Source organism: Strix aluco, chromosome 8, assembly GCF_031877795.1.
Source record: "Strix aluco isolate bStrAlu1 chromosome 8, bStrAlu1.hap1, whole genome shotgun sequence".
NCBI classification, from domain to species: domain Eukaryota; kingdom Metazoa; phylum Chordata; class Aves; order Strigiformes; family Strigidae; genus Strix; species Strix aluco.
The window spans coordinates 13,218,386-13,236,283 of NC_133938.1; the positions used below are offsets into that span (position 1 = coordinate 13,218,386).

Genomic DNA, 17,898 nt, shown 5'->3' on the forward strand with positions numbered 1-17,898 from the left:
TGCAGGCTATCATTGCCACTATCAGTGGCAAATATGCACAGTTTTAAATAGATTGCTGTTTGCAAGACTGGCCTAGAATGCGTGTGTTTGCATGTATGTCCGCGTTCTGGTGGACAGGGGGTAAGCACAAATGTAAACTGCTGACTTTATCTCATATCCTCTTTTTGTTTGTAGTTTCTGGCTTTTCAATACTTTTCCCAGTTCCTAATTTTCTTTCTTAAACATTGTCTGATATAGACACAATATATTTAATATTTTTGGAGTTTGATAGACTGGAGTTCATAAGTGAATTACTATGCATGACTAGAATAAAGCTTTATTTTCAGCAGTTCAGACCTCCATATTCAAAAGCAAGAGAATATTCCAGCTTTTTCAACTGAAAGGTCTGTGTTCCACCTTACAGAAGCTGTAAATAAACAGTCCTTTCTGTAGGTTTGTTGGTTTAGTTGCTGTTACTGTGCTTAGCGGATCAGAATTTTTTTCTGCTCTGGCTTAAGGCAAAACTCCCTGTTGGTTACTCTCCTCAGGAGCTATAGCCAGAGATTTTGATACTGTTTTTCCTCTCTCTAGAATCTTTTTATATCTCCTTTTAGTAAAGGATGTAAACCAAAGGACAACTGAAACAGCTCTGTTGTCATTATTAGCTTACAACCGGATTGAACAATACTGTTGTCTCTTTCAGAACCCTCTGGTATTTTAAGGGATAATTACTAAACCAAATCTGACCAAATTATAAGCAGAGACTGGACATAAATCAGAATAATGCCCTGTCTTAAATCCAGTTTATTGTCTCTTGGTTTTTGTCTAAGCAAAACAACACTTTGGTGTAATTTGCCAAGTGGTTGTATTTAAGTGCAAGTCTAACTTGGCAGTAAAGGACAGTATCTCAGAAGGGTCTTTTTGAATAATCTGCTGCTTTCTGAGCCATCTAGTTAAATTTAGAATCTAGGAAAATAGGAGACTGTAGATATTTTATTTACATTTTTTTCACTGCAGAATGATATAACAAAAGAAACTTCTGATCAGCCACAAGAATTTGAAGTCTTAGTCTCTTCTATTAATCTGCATTTTTCTTGTTTAGGCTTTTGCGTATTTCTGTGAAACTTGTGTGAGGTCAGCTCTGACTGCACTCAAATGGGATTAATTAGTCTGTTTTCTGTGAGGCTTGACCTATACTGCCCAGAAGAAAGGATCTTACTTCTTTCTTAAGCACTGCTTTTTATAGGAGTATCATAACAGAGCAGTGCTATTAGTTTAAAAAAAAAAAAAAAGTTTAAAAAATCGTTGATCTGATGACTCTTCTTCAAAATTGTTGAATCATCAGGATTGTCTTACTGTAGCAATGACTTTCCAGGGCAGTATATGAAGGATTCTTTAGTTTTAGTAATGAGAGTAGTAGTGGTCCTGGTGTAGGGAATTTGGTTTCCCTTAAGCATTTTACTAGCCATGCAGGAGTTTGAAGCCATTTTATGTTGTTGTTTTGCTTTTGAAGTAAACTGCGTTCTCCAGAAAACAGAGTAAAAAATTTTTTTGGACATAGGAAAAGAATAAGGACAGAACGGTGCTGGGCCAGAGAAATAAATATGTCAGGCATTTTGAGCAGTACTGAGTCACTCTGCAGAGGTGTTGCAAACAGGCTTGGGTGTGTCTATAAACCAGCACATGTTTCCATGGTATAAATGATGCAGCACAGAGCTCCTTAAAAATGTGGGAGATAAACTTTGTTGCTTTATATATTTTATCTGCTACCAATAACCAGATTTCTGGGTAAAGTGAAACAACTTCATGAATATCAGCAAGGGTTCACTGGAGTAAGAAAGAGCAGAATTGAATTCCACAGGGCTTTTCCATTATTGAGGCTGCAAAGTAACAAGCTAATGCTCTGTAGAGCATTTCCAAGGAAAAAAGCATAGCTTAATTGAAATCAGATGTAGTGACAAAGCCATGTCCCAAGGCCAAGGTTGGGTGGTGGTCAGTAGTCAGGAAATGTAGCAGTCCTTGCACCTGCATCTTTAATTTGGGGACATTTGAATAAAGAAGAATCAAATTATTACAGGCAAATCATAATTTTACAAAACAGGGAAAAGGTGTTTAATTTTGCCTTGCTTGATGAAGAAAAATGGTTTTCCTTGTTAACTTTTTAAGCTGCTTGAAAGTGCTGAGATCTTGACCTTTTAACTGTAATGTAAGTGTCCTATATAAAGGTACTACACCAACTCCCTTTCTCACACTGAGTCCAAAACACTGCTCACTGCTAAGGCATAAATACGTCGTAGAAACAGAAGGTAAGCTTTGAAAATCTACAGGTGAAACTAGCAAGTCTTAAGGTAGTTGCAAAAGTTCAAAGACATGTAAGAACCAGCCCTATGTTTTAGAGGATCCTTGAAGGACCAAAGAAAGCATGGATTTTACTCGGGAAGTCCCCAGGGGCATGGTGTTCATGTGATGTTTCTCTGTGCCTGTTGTTCAGTTCTGCTCAATAGTCAAATGCATGTCCTCTCTAATATTTTTTGTATTTACTCAGGATAGCCTATAAATTGTTAATACATTTGTCATAAACTATGAAGTAGTTACTGCATAAACGAATGATGCTATTTCAACAGCTGTGTAAATGTGTTTGTTTTGAGGGCTGCATAACTTGGAATAAATTTAATTAAATGTTATGAATGATGTGTTCAACAACTAGAGCAGGTCAATAATATTTAGAATTAAATTTAATGGTTTTTTTATTAAAAGTTGCCTATTTCAGTGGTGAATAGTAAGCACGTGGTGCTATAGACAGGTGCTTCATATGGTCTGTTATGAGTGCTTTATTAAATAGTCAATAGCTGCATTTACCAAATGAACTTAATTTATTGTATTTATTTTTTCTAAGGGTTTTACAGTTCATTATAAATGATTTATTGAACATATGTAAACCAGTTTAGTCTCAAAATGAATGCATTGCTAGTAGGGCTTGGAATTGCTAACACTGTAAATTGAGCAGTGTTTATAAGTTACTGAAACACCATCAGAAAATGCTTATTTAGACACAGCTCTTTAGAAGTCATCATAGATGACTTTTAAAACATTACATTCAGTCTATAGAGTATGGTTCTTTCTGTAAGTCACATGTATTGGTAAAAGCAGTTTGTGGGGATTTGTCCCATATACTATAGTATTGTTTTCTTAGGCAGCAACAGTGAATTCAACACTGCATATGGAAAAGATGACTGTAAAACCTACTTCATAGGGGCCATCCATCTAGGAAAACAATGCGTGTGGCACTATGACATTTTGAAAGTTATTCTGCCTTATATTCCAGCCTAAGATGGGTGCTTGATACTTTTTAAGACTCGGATTTGGAAGTGGGTTGTTACCTTTCTCTGAGAATCGTTTTCTTTTTTTTTTTTTTTTTGTATAGCATGCCTGTCAGCAAAGAAAACAGTTTTTTCTGCTTTAATGGCGGGAGAAATCTTTAGTTAGAGAAAGAATAAATAGGACATATTCCTACATTAAAACTGATGACCATGGTTGTTGCTAGTATTACTGATAGCTGGGCTGTGAATATCGAAATAGCTAGTTTGTCTGGCAGAATTATACTGGTGAAGGAAACAAGAACCTGGAACAGAGAAACTACCTATAGACACAAGAGAAACTACCTATAGAAACACAAGGAAAAATGGGACTGTGAGCTGCCCGGTGACTGCTTTGGGCCAAGGTCCTTATTCTTTTCTAGCACTCATGGCTTTCTTTTTCCAGCAATGTCATGAAATAACATGTTCAATTTTTACTTTCCTTGGCTGACTCTCAAACCATTTTGGTTCTCGGGCAGTTGGTCTCATCACCATGCCAGTGTGCCCTTATCTCACTGTGGAGGCTAACTGTGTCTGATTAAAGCTCCGTGAATGGGATTTTGTATGTGGGGCTGGCATCTGAAATAGAGCTGTTAAGCATACTGCGGATGCAAAAAATCATTTTTGTGGTCATCATAAAACCCACTGAAAGGCTTTGACTGAGACAAGGATAAGGGGCTACAGAGCCAAGTATGGATATTTTTAAGCAGCCTGTAAAATAGAAAAAAAATCACTTTTCTATTTTGATTGTTGTTCTGCAAAATGGTGGTATATCACACTTAAATAATTAATATAATTGTAAAGCTTAGCTGAAAGTATCCTCAGAATGTGTGGCTGCATGCAGATTGTCTCCCTTGTTGTTTTGTTTTTAAAAAAAACAAAATATGATGAAAAGTCATTCAGAGTTGTAGTATGGAAACATAAACAAATGTCAAAATACTTTCTCAAGGACTATATCTGGAGAGAGCATACAAAATTGGAAGTGTAAGATGCTATACTGTGTGCATGACAAGAAATGAGTAAACATGAGAAATATTTTCTCTTTAACTGTGCCTTGGAAGAAGAGGGAGGCAGCAGACAGTGATAATGTTGGAAGCATCATGTGTTGCACTGTTATTACTGAGAAAGAGAGTATGGAAGAGCAGGAGGTTGCTCACTCCTTCAGATAAAAGTGAAGATGCTTGTATTAGCAGGTTATGTTAGACTACAAAGCACAGGTAGGCGAGATGAATCTATTTCTGAACACCATTCAGTGTTCAAAAAGTGGTCTACAATCCTTAAATTAAGCTGAATAATGAGGTATTGGAGATTTTTGCCTCCATCCTGTGGTTACTTAAAAAGCTCTAAAACCGAACAAACTAACTCCCTTATAATTCCATCCACTAATCACCGTGTGTTTGTAGGAGCTTCTTCAGTAGCTTTTGCTCTCCTTTAATTTTCCTTCTCTTTTGCATTTCCGACAAGTAAGCAGTTGCTGTACAGTGTTGCTAGTACAGATTTTCTCCACCCTTGTTAAACTAATGACTCTAAACTGTGATGGCCTGAAATCTACATACAGAAAAGTGCTTTAGGTACAATAACGTTGTAAAAGACTGGATTCCTCTTCTAAGTTAATGAGTTAGCTCAAGCATAGAGGAGAAATTCTCTTGCGCAGACCTCTAAATTCTAGTTTAGCTGCACTATGACGCCCACTCGCTTTGTGGCTCTGTAAGCACATGGGAAATTATTAGACCTGTTGTCATTTGTCTTAGTCATAATTTGAATTAATACATGACATCCTGGTACACTAAAGCAAAATGTCCAGCCTTCAAAAGAGTCTGATACCAAGCCTGGTTATGCATGTGCAAGGCTGGCTTGTTCTGTTGTGACCCCGTTCCCCCTGCCCCTCCCACTGGAATGTAAAGGCTATGTAGGTGACTTGAGTCCATTCAGAGTCTTTAGGACCCCTTATTATATTCCAACATGTCAATTACTGACTGAATAGCACAGTAATTTGGCTTGTTAAGGTCCAAAATTAATTCTGTCTCTTCTCCTCCCAGCTATTTTCTACTGCTGTTAGCAAAATCTGCTTTCTCTCTGATTCAGCAAATGGATATGCAAAACACTGAAATAATTTTCTCTTTGGACAGTGACAAGACAAATACTGTATACTGTGTGTTGGCCTTGACAAGTATGGGCTTGAGCCAGAGCTCACAAAAGTCAATGGAAAGAAGCTTATTGACTGGACTGGATCTTAATTCAATCCTTTTCCTAGCAGAAAAGGGAATGAAATCGATGGGATAAGAAGTCATGCATGTCTGATATTGCATGAGAAAATATTTGTGCCTAATATATTAGGAGATTTGTCATCTTGTGTTTTAGGCAGTATCAGCGCTACTGTGTGTGCGCCATTCTTCTCGATGCATTATTTGGGTTAGATTTAGCCAGGTGCCTTATATTAATTTCTTTGCATCCATCTCAGAAGCCTCTGATCCTTATTTTATGCCTCTGCCATGCTTTCTCCCCTTTTTAAGACTGTGTGGTATTGACAGACATTGCAATAAGCTTCCTATTTGCTACAGACCTATCTGTCCTGCAGCTGTTCTCACTTTCAATTTGATTTTTCAGTCACTCTGATCTTTTCCCTGGACCTGATTTGTCTATTACTTGCCATGTTTCTACCAAAACCAGACAAACAAGTAAAAAACCCCACACCACAACTACTCCCCCCACCCCCCAAAAAAACAAACCCAAACCAAAACCCAGAATGTGAGAATTAACCAGGTTGGTGATGACTTGGAGAAAAGGCTCTTTGGTTCCTGATGGCAGAGACCACACAGGAGCGTGATGACATCCATCGTGTGAAAGCTCTTGGGTCCCACTCTGTACAGTATAATGGTAAAATTTGCGTTGTTCCTGTCTGTCCAGTTTCTAGTAGATGTGTATCTGTGTCACAACAGCTTCCCTTCTGCTATGGAATGGCCCAGAAGATGGCTGGCAGTGGTGTTAGTCTTTTTGGGTTATGTAAGACACATCTCATAGCAACTGCAATTTCTGGGTTTTGTTGTGTTGGGTTTTTGTTTGCTTGTTTGTTTTTGTTTTTCCTCCAGTAATCTGTCAGCTATTTTTGCCAGAGAGTCTTGATAGCAGGTAATGAATGAAGGGAGTTGTGGGGAGAGTGGAGGGAAACAGGTTTGGTTTTTTTCCTTCTTTGTGAACCTGCTTCTGCCAGTCACGCATCTGTTGCTGTCAGAAGACCTGGAATCCAGGCCTTGAATCTTATGAATTAAGAATATTGACCAAAAAGACAAATCGGTTCCAGAGGCTACTCTATGGATATGTTTTTTGTGGTTCTCCTTCAAGGAGTTTGTTTAGAGGCATAAGGAGGTGTCTGAGATAGTGGCTATCCAAACCCAGCATGCGCTGTTAATCAGGCAGCTGAAGAGAAGCCACATCCAGATTGTTGCCAGATGTTTGTCTCTGCACAGATTTTCAAGCTGTGAAACGGGGTCCCTGCCAGGACTGATAAGGCTGGGCATAAAATATTGGAGATGGCATCATATTGGCCCAAAGGGTAACATTTCAAAAGCTTATCATACCCAGGATTTAAAGTGGTTTTTGGGTTGTTTTTTTTTTTTTTACAGGATTGTTGGGACTCAGTCTCATTTTTGAAAAGCACTTTAAGCATTTGGGCACACAGTAAGAAGTAGACTTGGTGCCTGATTTTTGTTTCTTTGGTATCAGTGAGAATTTAGGTCATAGGAGTCTCTGTGTTATTTTGTAAGGATTGCAAGACCTCTGAGTTGTTTTCAAAGTATCTTACCTGAAGTGGTGTTTATTTGAAGGAGATGGTTTAAACAGGTACATGTAGATATGACGAAGCATTTTACAGCTGCTGTGTGGGGTGATCTGAGCAGTGAGATGTGGACATTTGAACCCTCCCATTCCCACTTCTGTGCAGGTGCTTTAGGGCTACCAGCAAGGTATTGATCCCTTTCATGTCGTAAGTGGTTCTAGGCCGGTGCTCCTCCAACATGATGCTCCGATCCTCATAAGGACTTTTGAATATCATTGTAACAATAAGGATGTAAATTGTACTAATGCACATATAAGACTGGTGAAAGGTGAGACCTTGGCAGAAGTAAAAGACCAAAGCAAGCATCAGATGATGCTTCCCCTGCTCTCTTCCAGCTCCCCACAGTTTGGGAGGGGAGGCCCCCTGAGCCAGCAATGGTTTCTGTTTACTCCATAGCCCTTAATGAAAACTTCTTTCGTGAACTTTTGCAGTCTTCTCATGAACCCACATAGTTTTATTGTGTACTGTGGCAAGGAGTGCCACAGTTTAAATAAACCACATGCACAGAAAGCACCTCTAATTTTGCTTGATGGCCCCTGTTTCTTTTCTTGAAAGGCACAAGGGAAAATTACCCCCCTTCAGCTTCTCCATACCACTGCAAATACTATTTCCCCGGCTACTTGGGGAAGGAAGATATTCAGCATAGTCTTTCAGCACAGTCCAGAGAAGCCTACCATTACATGAAATGAAGTTTCTCTTTTGGTAAAAGACATAACAGTTTAGAAACTTTGACTGTAGAAAACAGTACTGTAGTGTTACATATGATTAAATATAGCACTTATTTGGATAACATCTCTAGATGCTATGTAGATCTGTTATGTTTAAAGAGGTTGTTGCTCTCCAGAGCCATAGATGTGGCCATTAGAGATGTGAAGTTTGTTTGTTGCTGTGTTAGTAACCCGTATTCTGATTACCTGAACTGGTTGGGAGATGGGAATTTCTGCATTTTAATCCTTATTCAGGTTGTTTTCCCAAATGTGAGCCAATGTGCTTGTATTCACTTTTCTCGCTTTTAGAAAAATTAAAATACTGTTTAAAGAATAATATTTTCTTTTACTATGAGAATCAACCAGCCAGCATTTTGTAAACATGTAAGAGCATTCCTTAAGTAAGTTTGCTATTCCTATTTTTTTTGTTTATTTTTAAATGTTAGTATTTTTGATAATGCTGATGTTAAATTATTTGCATGCATGCCTGTGTTAAGAAGACCTTATAGTAAATAATAGAGCGCTGCATAGGCAGTATATTAGATTTAAAAGGTATTATTCTGTTGAACACTTTTGCAAGTAGTGTCTACAACCTTCAAGCTGTCTTTTCAAGTCCCATTTTTGTTAGGAAGATGAAATTGTGGCATCTAATGGTTTAAGTGCTTCAGTGCCGGATGTAATAAATAAAGAGATAAACATCAATATCTGTTGCTTGTGAGCAGTGGTTCATAGCCTCCTGTTGTCTAGAAAATGTATTTTCTTGCCCCTTAAAGTCTGAGTTTCTGATCTTTTTCTAAGCATTCCAAACCCTTAAGCTTTCCAGACGGCACATAGACATTATTGGGCATATAAGGAAATTAAACTCTGCTGTGAAATCAATCTTTAGTACTATACCCACTAGTATTGGATCACATCCCTGGCAGAAGAGTTTTGTTGATGAAAAATACAGTCCAGAAACAAGGATGATGTGTCTGAAATAGGGCTGTAGTTAACTGAACATCTGTCCATATACTTTTTGAAGCTCCCTTGTCCACAACAAGTGTTCTCCATTCCAGTTTGATGTATAGCTATGCGTTCGTTTTGATGCCATGGCAAGTTAAGGTTTATTAAAACCTAGCTCTGGACCAAGGAGAGGTGTCCTCCATTCCCTTCTCTGTGGATGGACAGGTGACTTCACCTTTCTTGGTCTCAAATTTTTGTCTTCTGTCCTTCCTGGAGGACAATGCTCAGCTGAAAAAAAAAAAAAAAACCAAAACCCACAAAAACCAACATAACCACCCCAAAAACCAAACCCCAAACAAATGTCTGAGAAGTTTTGAGAGAATAGTGCAAGATCAGTGCAAAGTAATAGCTTCTTTCTATCTTGCTTGTGAGCAGGCTAAAGATCTTTTTCACAGAAGGCATGGTTTAAAATAGTGTGGAACACATCAAAGTCTATCACTTAAATGTCTAAAACTTTTCATTGCAAGGCATGACCTAGATTTCTCACTTCTTGCCTACACCAAAGCTTTTCTCTGCACCATGTAAAATGAGGGTTCAAGAAAAGTTGCCCTTCAACCTGTCCTTGCAATGCAGATCCCTTTTGGAGGGGTTCTGGAGATGTCACAGGTCTTCAGGTGAGCAATAGTCAGCAGGATTCTGTTTTGTACTGTAAAGAAACTCAAGGAGCACAACAGTCTTTATGGTTTTGCTTCCAAGCAGAGCAAACTCCATGCTGACAATCCACGAGTCTTTGTACCTATTGTGCTCGGAGTTCAGAGTTTTGTTCCTGTTGCAGGGAGTGGCTTTTGAGGTACCATTTTTCTATTAGCAAAATTTAAAAGATAGCTGTAAATGGGTGTCGTTCCCGTCCCCCTCCAACCACACATAAGTAATTAGCTGTAACTTGTAGGTTTAATTGGGGAGTGTTGGAATGGTGGGTGTGGCATTGTTTCCATATCATGCTTAAGAATTATTAAAGGGCTGTAGGCACCAGTTAGAACACTTCTAAATAACTGGGATGTTTAGTTACTTAATTCAGTTCACCTTCCAGGACAGGGAATCCTTAATGGTACTCAGAGCACTAACAGAATTCTAGTAGCTGATGTTCTGTCAACAGTCCTGTTAGCAGCTCTGATTTCTGAACTTGTGATCAGTGTGAGATATGCAATATCTGTGTGGATTTGTAGGTCAGCTAGAGCTTTGTATTCAGGGAAGTTAGCAGAAACTCTTTGGAGCAGTTCCACAGAGTGGTCTGTAATCCTTTATGTGAAACAGAATTGGAAGGTTTCACATTCCTGGAGCAGCAGGAAGGAAAATGAAGTAATGCGTATTACTTTCATTTACTGTAACGTGTCTTAACTTTAAGTCTTACACTGCTTCTAGCCGTTTGTAAGGCCAGGGAGACCTGTCTGTAACAACAGCTATTTTCTGTCCTACTAGAAATTTCATAACTGTAAAATACTGGATCTAATTCTATTAATCTTGAGGTGATATCAGAGAAGGTCTTGGTGAAGCCTGTGATCACTGCAATAAATATGTACTTAAAGCTCCAAGATGGCTGCATTTATTTATTTTTCCCTTGCAAAGTCTCATTTTTGTTGTTTCAAGACAAACTCTCTTAGTAGTTTGTTGCATGTAGGATTTGGAAGGAGGTAATTTTCCAAATAACTTTTGTATTTCCACTTGGCAACTTTAATATGACCTTTGTCCTAACCAGATCTCAGACTTTTTCTGTAATTCTTAACAACTGAATATTTCATTCTTTGGAGCCTTCTAACTTCCATTCAGTTTCACTGACCTACATTTTGCTGGTTGGGATTGATTGTTGGGATGATCTAAACTGCTGTCTACTAAAGCCTTAAATTCCCTCATTTTTATAAAAGGAAAATTATTTCTTAACTCCTTGTTTAGAGTATTGTCAGGAGGGACAAATTCAGGTGGTTTTTAACATCAGTTTTTCTTCCTGGGGAAGTGATCCAGCTTGCATTTCACTTATAAAATAAACAAATAAAAGTTTAAACTGGATTTGCTGAGGCAGCAAACCTACGAGAGATGTGACAGCTCTGTGCCTTGTGCTGCAGGAGACCAGAGGCCAGGGAAATTATTCTTCAGGCAACTGGGATGTTAACGGGTGACAGTGGCGCTGCTGGGCTTTAAAAATGTTAGAGAAAAAAGCGGTGGGTGCTGCTTGCAGTGTGCTGTCTGTTGATCCCCAAAGTCCTGGAGGAATGTTATCATGGATTTGTACACATTCAGGAAATGCTGTGTGTTGAAGAGTTTGTTTTTTCTTTTTTCTTCTTCCCTTCCTTTTTCTACTGCTGAAGCTGTGAGGGGAATGAGAACACTCGGCAGCTGAAACTAAGTCACAAACTACCATATGTGGGAAACCACTGTGTTTCTTTTTGCCCTTTTTTCTTTTTTTTGAGTGTGTTTTTCTTTTTTTGCTGTTGTCTTTTGGCTCAGTAAGCAAAAGCGGGAAGCCATTTTCAGAGGTATATTAAAATATTGCTATGGCTCTTGGGTGACTACCTCTGCAAATAAAATTTGAAAGTTCTGAGGTCATGATTTATAGTTTGGTAAACGGATTGAACTTCTGACTTGTGGGAAAAAGCAAGATGATGAATTTACTAATAAAAAAATAAAGTTTCATTGTTTCTGACAAATAATTTCCATATGCTATTATCTGCCTCTTGGTGTTCACAAAGGGAACACTGAATGTAAATATTACCATGGTCTGGAAGACAAGCATGTAGTAAAGGAGGAAGGATATATGTAAGAGAGAAAGGTAGGGAAATACTTTTGACTGATCCCAGCCTACTTCTGGCTTGCTTACAACACTGAGGATGTGGGTACAGAGGAAAGACTGTTGATGGGTTAACAATTGCACACATGCTCGATTAGGATTCATTCCTTAGCAGGATGAGAGGAATGTCTTAGTGCCTTGGCTTATGGCCAGCAGTGCCAGCAGTTACTGGAAGATTTAATGAAATTTCGTGTTATTAAAGTAGGACTCTGGAAAGGCAGTGAGTGGGTCTGGCATATGGAGACACTTGTAAAATAGATAACACCTTTTGTTATAAATAGCTCTTAACGCACCTTGGTGTTTATGTGTAGTATTTTCTCTCTGGGAATCCCGCTGTTGACAGACATGCCCATATCACAACATATTCTGGGGAAGCTGTGCATTATTTTTCATTAGATCCAGTCTGTGTACACTGTTGGCTGTAGCTGATCGTTATTTGGCATGTTCATTCTGATGTAGAAGAGCCCATACTCAGTTGCAGTTGTCTTCCATCTAATTTTCACAGTTAGCCTCTTGCATGAAAGGGTGTCTGTGCAGTGATTTTGTTTCTTGGTATGGTTTCATTGCCTTTTTATGAAGGTGAATGTTGACAATCAGAGACCTTGCATTTTCTTTTAGCCTTTCTTAACCCTTTACCAGTGTTCTGCAGCATGACACTCCATTTAACTCTGTTGAGGATAATTAAAGCAGAGTTAAAAGTAGTGATGTTTCATATTTGGTTTTATGAGCAGTTTTGCCTTTTTAAAAACTTTCTTCTGTAGAAGCTCCTTCAAGCACAAGGCAGAAATAAAGGTAGTTGCCATTTCAGTAGGACAGCTTAGCATTCTAGTTGATGTGTCTTAAGAACTTTCTTTAAGATACAAGAAATGATTGGTTGTCACTCCTCTTTCACTTTTACGGACAGTGATGTTTCTAATAACAGTAGATTCTCAATCACATCAAGGTTTTTTTAGTTGTTTTGTCAATGTATATGCCGAACTAATCACATTTTACTTTCTGGTATCTGAGAAGAGACAAAAAAGAAAGCTATCTAAGAGAAAAAAGCATATAGTTTTAGAAATAATAATAAGTAAGTCTGCTGGAAACATACTAACCTCGGGACTTCAGGTCCCCTTATTAAGTGTCTACATAGGAAACGAGATCATCAATACTGTGAAGTCTCTTCGATCAAATCTGAAGTCTTGTGGTGCAATTTAGAGCCTACTGTTAATAGTATTTAAGGTAATGGTGTGGTGGAAGGTGAACTTTTGAATGACATCTGTTGCTAAAGATTCTGTAATTTTGAAGACTTAGATGTTTGATGGGTCATAATTCTTCTGCATTTTCAGTTGTTTCTCCATTCATATGATAATCATACTGCTCACAGTTGCTAATTATTACCACTGTTGTTTAAAGAATACAGAGAGCAAAAGCATGTCTGTGACCAGAGCTTTTAGAGATGTAAGCAGTAAGATGATAAAGCTCATAAAATTCACAGCCCATCATGTGCAGGATAATGATTAGAAAGCAGCTAAGCCTTTCTTGTCAACCTTCTAGCTAAAAGGAGAAAAAGTCTGTGTTTGTAAGCAACATGCTAGCATTTTAACCGAGATATGAATGTCAGCATTTCCATAAATCTTCAATTTAGAAAATTAAAATACTAGGGGGACCATAAAGGACTGAAGCTGATGTCTTGTTTCAGTTCTGTGCTGCTACAGAAGACAGACTGTCAAGGACATTCAGTTTAATTGCTAGGGGAAGGCAAGCACAAAATTAAAAGAATGAGTAACCCAAGTGACGAGGGTTTCATGTTCTGTGTGGATTCAACTTGTAACTCCTTTCCTCTCCCTTTCTTCTTTCATTTCTACCTTTGCTTTAGTCTTTCCATCTGCCCCTGTCCCTGTTTGCTTTTACCCACTCTTCCTCAGTAGCTCTGGGTCTGCTCTACTTTTGGTGATTATGGCAGCTTTAAAAGGCAACATGTGCCATTTTCCCTAGTAAATCTGGCTTCACCCTGGCTGCTTGCATTTGTGGCTTTTAATCAGCACCTGTCAGTTTGAAATCTGTGGCATTAGTCAATATGTTACCTCCGGGCAAGTGTCTGTGATGCCTTTCAGTTTTCACGTTCCTCTGTGCCAAATGATGCTTTCCTACTGACGTTCCAGTGTAAATAGGCCATTATTTTCTGGAAATTTCCCACTGCAAACTGTCAGATTTGAAGATGGACAATGAAAATCAAGCTGAGTCCCCTGCTCACTCACCTCTCACAGTTCTAGTTACGTTTTTTCAGTTTTCTCCTATCAGCTTGAAATTGTTGGCTGATATTTTCTTATTATTTTTTTATTAGGGTCTGGTATTTGTCAGTGTTGCAGCCTGAAGGAAGTATCACTCCTGCAGAGCTGAGTAGGGAAACACTGGAGGAAACTGTTTATGAGACAAGATAAGGAATAGATTATTTTGCACTGATTTGGGTTTGACTTCGCCTGCTCATGTGTCCATGAGAATAGAAATTCAGTGAAACAGCTTGGAAGAGAAAAAAATTACATGTCAGAAACAGGCAAAGTTACGAGGTGATAAGAGGGAATGTAATTATGTTGTAGGCTTTAAAACATCGTTTTACGTGTTTCACCATTGCATACGGCGTAATGTCTGTCAGTTTTCACACAAGAGGGCGCTCTTGGAATTTTAAAAGAAATATTAGGCTCTATTAGGGCCTTTTTTACGTGCATGTATATTTTAATATGCCATTTCAGAACTATCATGATTTACTAAGGTTCTGTCTCAGAACCTTAGAAGGTGGTGTCTCCCTTCTATATTTACCTTCACAATGATTAATATAAATAACTATTCGTATTGCAACTTTGAACCACTAAATCCACTCAGTGAGAAGGGATGATTTGCAACAAATATGAACAGCATAACCATGTAGATTTTGATAACAGCTATGTAAATAGTGGGTGATCACTCTTGCATAAGATTGTAATAGTTGAATAGTGTCAGTCAGAAATATGACCCACTTTTAGTTTACTGACAAAGCAAATCCTTGTATTGGCAAAGTATTGTTACATTTCTAGTACTTGGAGAAAAGCACCTGCTTTTAGGCTAATGTAAAAAAAAGAAAAAAAAAGAAACCAGAATATCTGCAGAAAATCAGAGCGTGAGGGTTGTTCTGTAAGGATTTTTTTTTTTAATTTTTTTTTTTTTTTTAAACTTATGTAGTGTGTTCAGCCAAGATCACTGTCTTGGGTATAGTCAAAACAGGGTAGAAGATCTGGCCTGTAGTTGAAGAACTTGCAATGCAATCATAAAGTACGGTGATACGTTTGTGAAAGGTGGAAATTCCATTTCCTACTGAGTTAATCTCATCTGTTGTCACTTAATTATGATGATTTTTGAATGCTTACTAGCCTGGTTATGATTCAAACTGGATGACATGAAGCTGAAAGGCAGTGTAGGTCATTAGCATCGACCTCTGATATCTGGTTTCCATGGTAAGAAATGTTAAATGTTGGTGAGAGAATGCCAACTTTCTGGGAAGACAAATGTGTTAAATCAGGTTCTAGCTTTTTGGAGCTTATGGGAGCAGGTTCTTCCACTTTTCCAGAAATGCCCTTTCCCATGAGTTTCTTACCTCCTACCTGAACAGTTTTTAAAGGGAGAACATTTGCTAAGCAGTGTACAAACCATAGTAAAACAGATGTTAATGCATCAGTTTTGGAATGCAGTATTATTCTGGGCCTCTTGTGACAGGCAATATTTTTCTTAATGTCTGGGCATGTAGTTTGGTTCCCTGTCTTTTAGGACAGGAAATTGTGGAGGGATCAGTCTCATCCTCACTTACCTTCCAAGCGAACTATTCTTTGTATTGCAAAATTACCATGTAAACAGCCATAAATAATCACATTACTAGTGCTACAGCTGCACAGTCCTGGTAAGTTTGAGGATATTTTTCAGTGTCTATAAAAATAAATGATTGCTTGTAGTAAGGTATTTAACATTCAACCTCTATTTTTCCCTGGTAATGAGTTCTGTGGCCTAGTAAGCTAATGTGTTAAAGAGTATTTGCTGTTAATTCACTTGTTTTGCTTCTTATCTTCTGTCTTTCAGATTCAGTGGCTGGTCTTGTTCTTCCCCTGTTCATAGACTTACAGGTCTGAAAAGAACCTCTGTGATCACCTCTGTGACCTTGCCCTAAGGCAGGATCAGCTATATTGGTCCTTTTGGAAGGATGATTGTCTTAACTAGTTCTTAACACCTTCAACAAGGCAGACCTTGCAGGCTAAACTACTGTATTTCATTAGTATTTGAAAATGTTGTCCTTGTCTTGCTGCAACTTAATCCCTTTACTGGTTATACTGTCCAGCTGGCATGAAGAAGAGTAGCTTTTTATGTATTTGAAGCATATATTACATTGTTATCTCTCCTTTGAATTAATTGAAGTATTTAGCTTAGCCTTTCCTCATACGTTTTTTTGAAATCTCTGATCTGATTATTCTCATTGCTGATCGTGTCTGGATTCCGCATTTCATTTCTGGTTTTTTGATGTGTGATGCTCAGAAGTGAGAATGGTGTTTTAACTGATATTTTACAGTCTCGCAGTAGAACAAAAGTATTTTGTAGATACTTCTGCATAGAGATGCTATATGATGTTTACTCCTTTTTTTTTTTTTTTTTTTCCTTCAAGGCAGAGGCATTTTAAATTCCAAAATAATCTTTGGACCTTTAATAGAAGTTTATTCTAGTTTTGCTGTTTTCATGCTCTTAATCAAACTGCCAGTCTGATGAGTCTAGATTTAGGTTTCCTTTATAAATCAGCTAATCGCAAATTTCTCAATCAGTTATATGTGCTCCAGTCATAGAAATTCAATTCTTATCTTTGTTCTAAAATGGGGATATCAGAACTGACTTTGTACCATTTTCTGTCAGTTTAATAGCATCTTAATAGTTTCTGTAATTCTCACTCCTTGCACAATGTAAATTGATAATTTTATCTATCTTTAATCGTTAATCCACCATGAACAGGAACTGTAAAATCCAGGATTTTGTTTTGGTTTTTTGCCCTCAGTGGTTGTAGTTAACCTCGAAGCTACCAATAATAGTTTGAATTACTCTTTTCTGCATATGTTACACTCCTCAAAATTTACCTTCATCTTGATGGGGAGTATCGAGTTCATGACTGAAATTTCTGTAGTACCTAGCTATCTTCCTTTGCTTAACCTAAATAATTAGATGCTACATTCACATGTTGCTGCTCTACTCTTTACTTAGATGAGTGTTCTTCCATTTCAATGGTGTTTTAAATACAGTAATAAGCACAAAAACAAAATTAAAAATCTATGTTTTAAGGAGGAGGAGACAGAAGGTTTTCCAGCTTCTTGATCTGTCAGATCAAAGTGGATCTTGTTAAAAAGCAGCTTGCCTTTTCCTGTTTGTTTTACATTACCTGCTTTCACCATCAATTGCATCAGTTCTCTCTTGTTTCATATTTCCTGAATCTTTGTTTTATATTTTCTGATCTGAGGCCCAGGCAAGCGCAACACATGAGAAACAATCAAAATGTTAATGTAATTTTCAATTACTTTAAGTCCAGCCCTAGTGTTCTCTCTTCCTAGAGAATGACCTTCATTTTTGTCCCTGATGGGAAGAAATCTTCCGTAGGCAACTATAGGCCATAATATGCCACCGGTTTTTAAGCAGAATTCCCCATTGATTTCTTCAGGGAGTTCCACTTAAAATGCGACATCACGGCAGAGCTCAGTCTAGTTACATGTATCAAATAAAAGGATGCAGTTCACATGCATTCTTGAATCCGGTGTCTAAGCTTCAGTGGCCACTAGAGGGAAAGAGAGATCCCGGACTGTTTCCATTGAAAAAGAAACGTGGGGTTTTTTTTCCTCATTCGTTTTAGATTCATCTCTAAGAAATAACTGCTAATCTATACTAGCTCATCTTTTTTATAAGAACATTAAGCATGTGCATAAATGTTTGTAATTCTGAACTTCACTGCGTGTTTTATAGCTCTTCAACAGAAATCAGGTTGGTCCCACAAAAAGATTTCCAAACCATCAGTTCAAGAATCAAAAAAAGAGATTCTGATTAAAGAGGTGCCGTTTCCCCCCCGCCTCTCAGAGCTCTAGAGCTACTGGCAAAATATTGAATTAGTGTTGCAAACTGTTGGGGCCTTCATTTATAATACTGTCAGACTGTTTATGCCAGGCACTAATGACTACAGAAGAGTAGGCATTTTATGTTACTGAA

The 17,898-nt window shown here is 38.0% G+C and overlaps 1 protein-coding gene across 3 annotated transcripts in view; it reads left to right on the top strand.

The window, feature by feature from the left end:
* Positions 1-17,898, top strand: part of ST6GALNAC3 (ST6 N-acetylgalactosaminide alpha-2,6-sialyltransferase 3) — a 225,103-nt gene that overhangs the window by 17,324 nt on the left and 189,881 nt on the right. The window contains exon 2 of one of the 3 annotated variants that reach the window (XM_074832294.1): positions 15,748-15,791. The exons of the other annotated variants lie outside the window; for them this stretch is intronic. The gene's annotated coding sequence lies outside the window, so the exon portion shown is untranslated. The remainder of the gene's footprint in view (positions 1-15,747; positions 15,792-17,898) is intronic. 3 annotated transcript variants of the gene reach the window in all.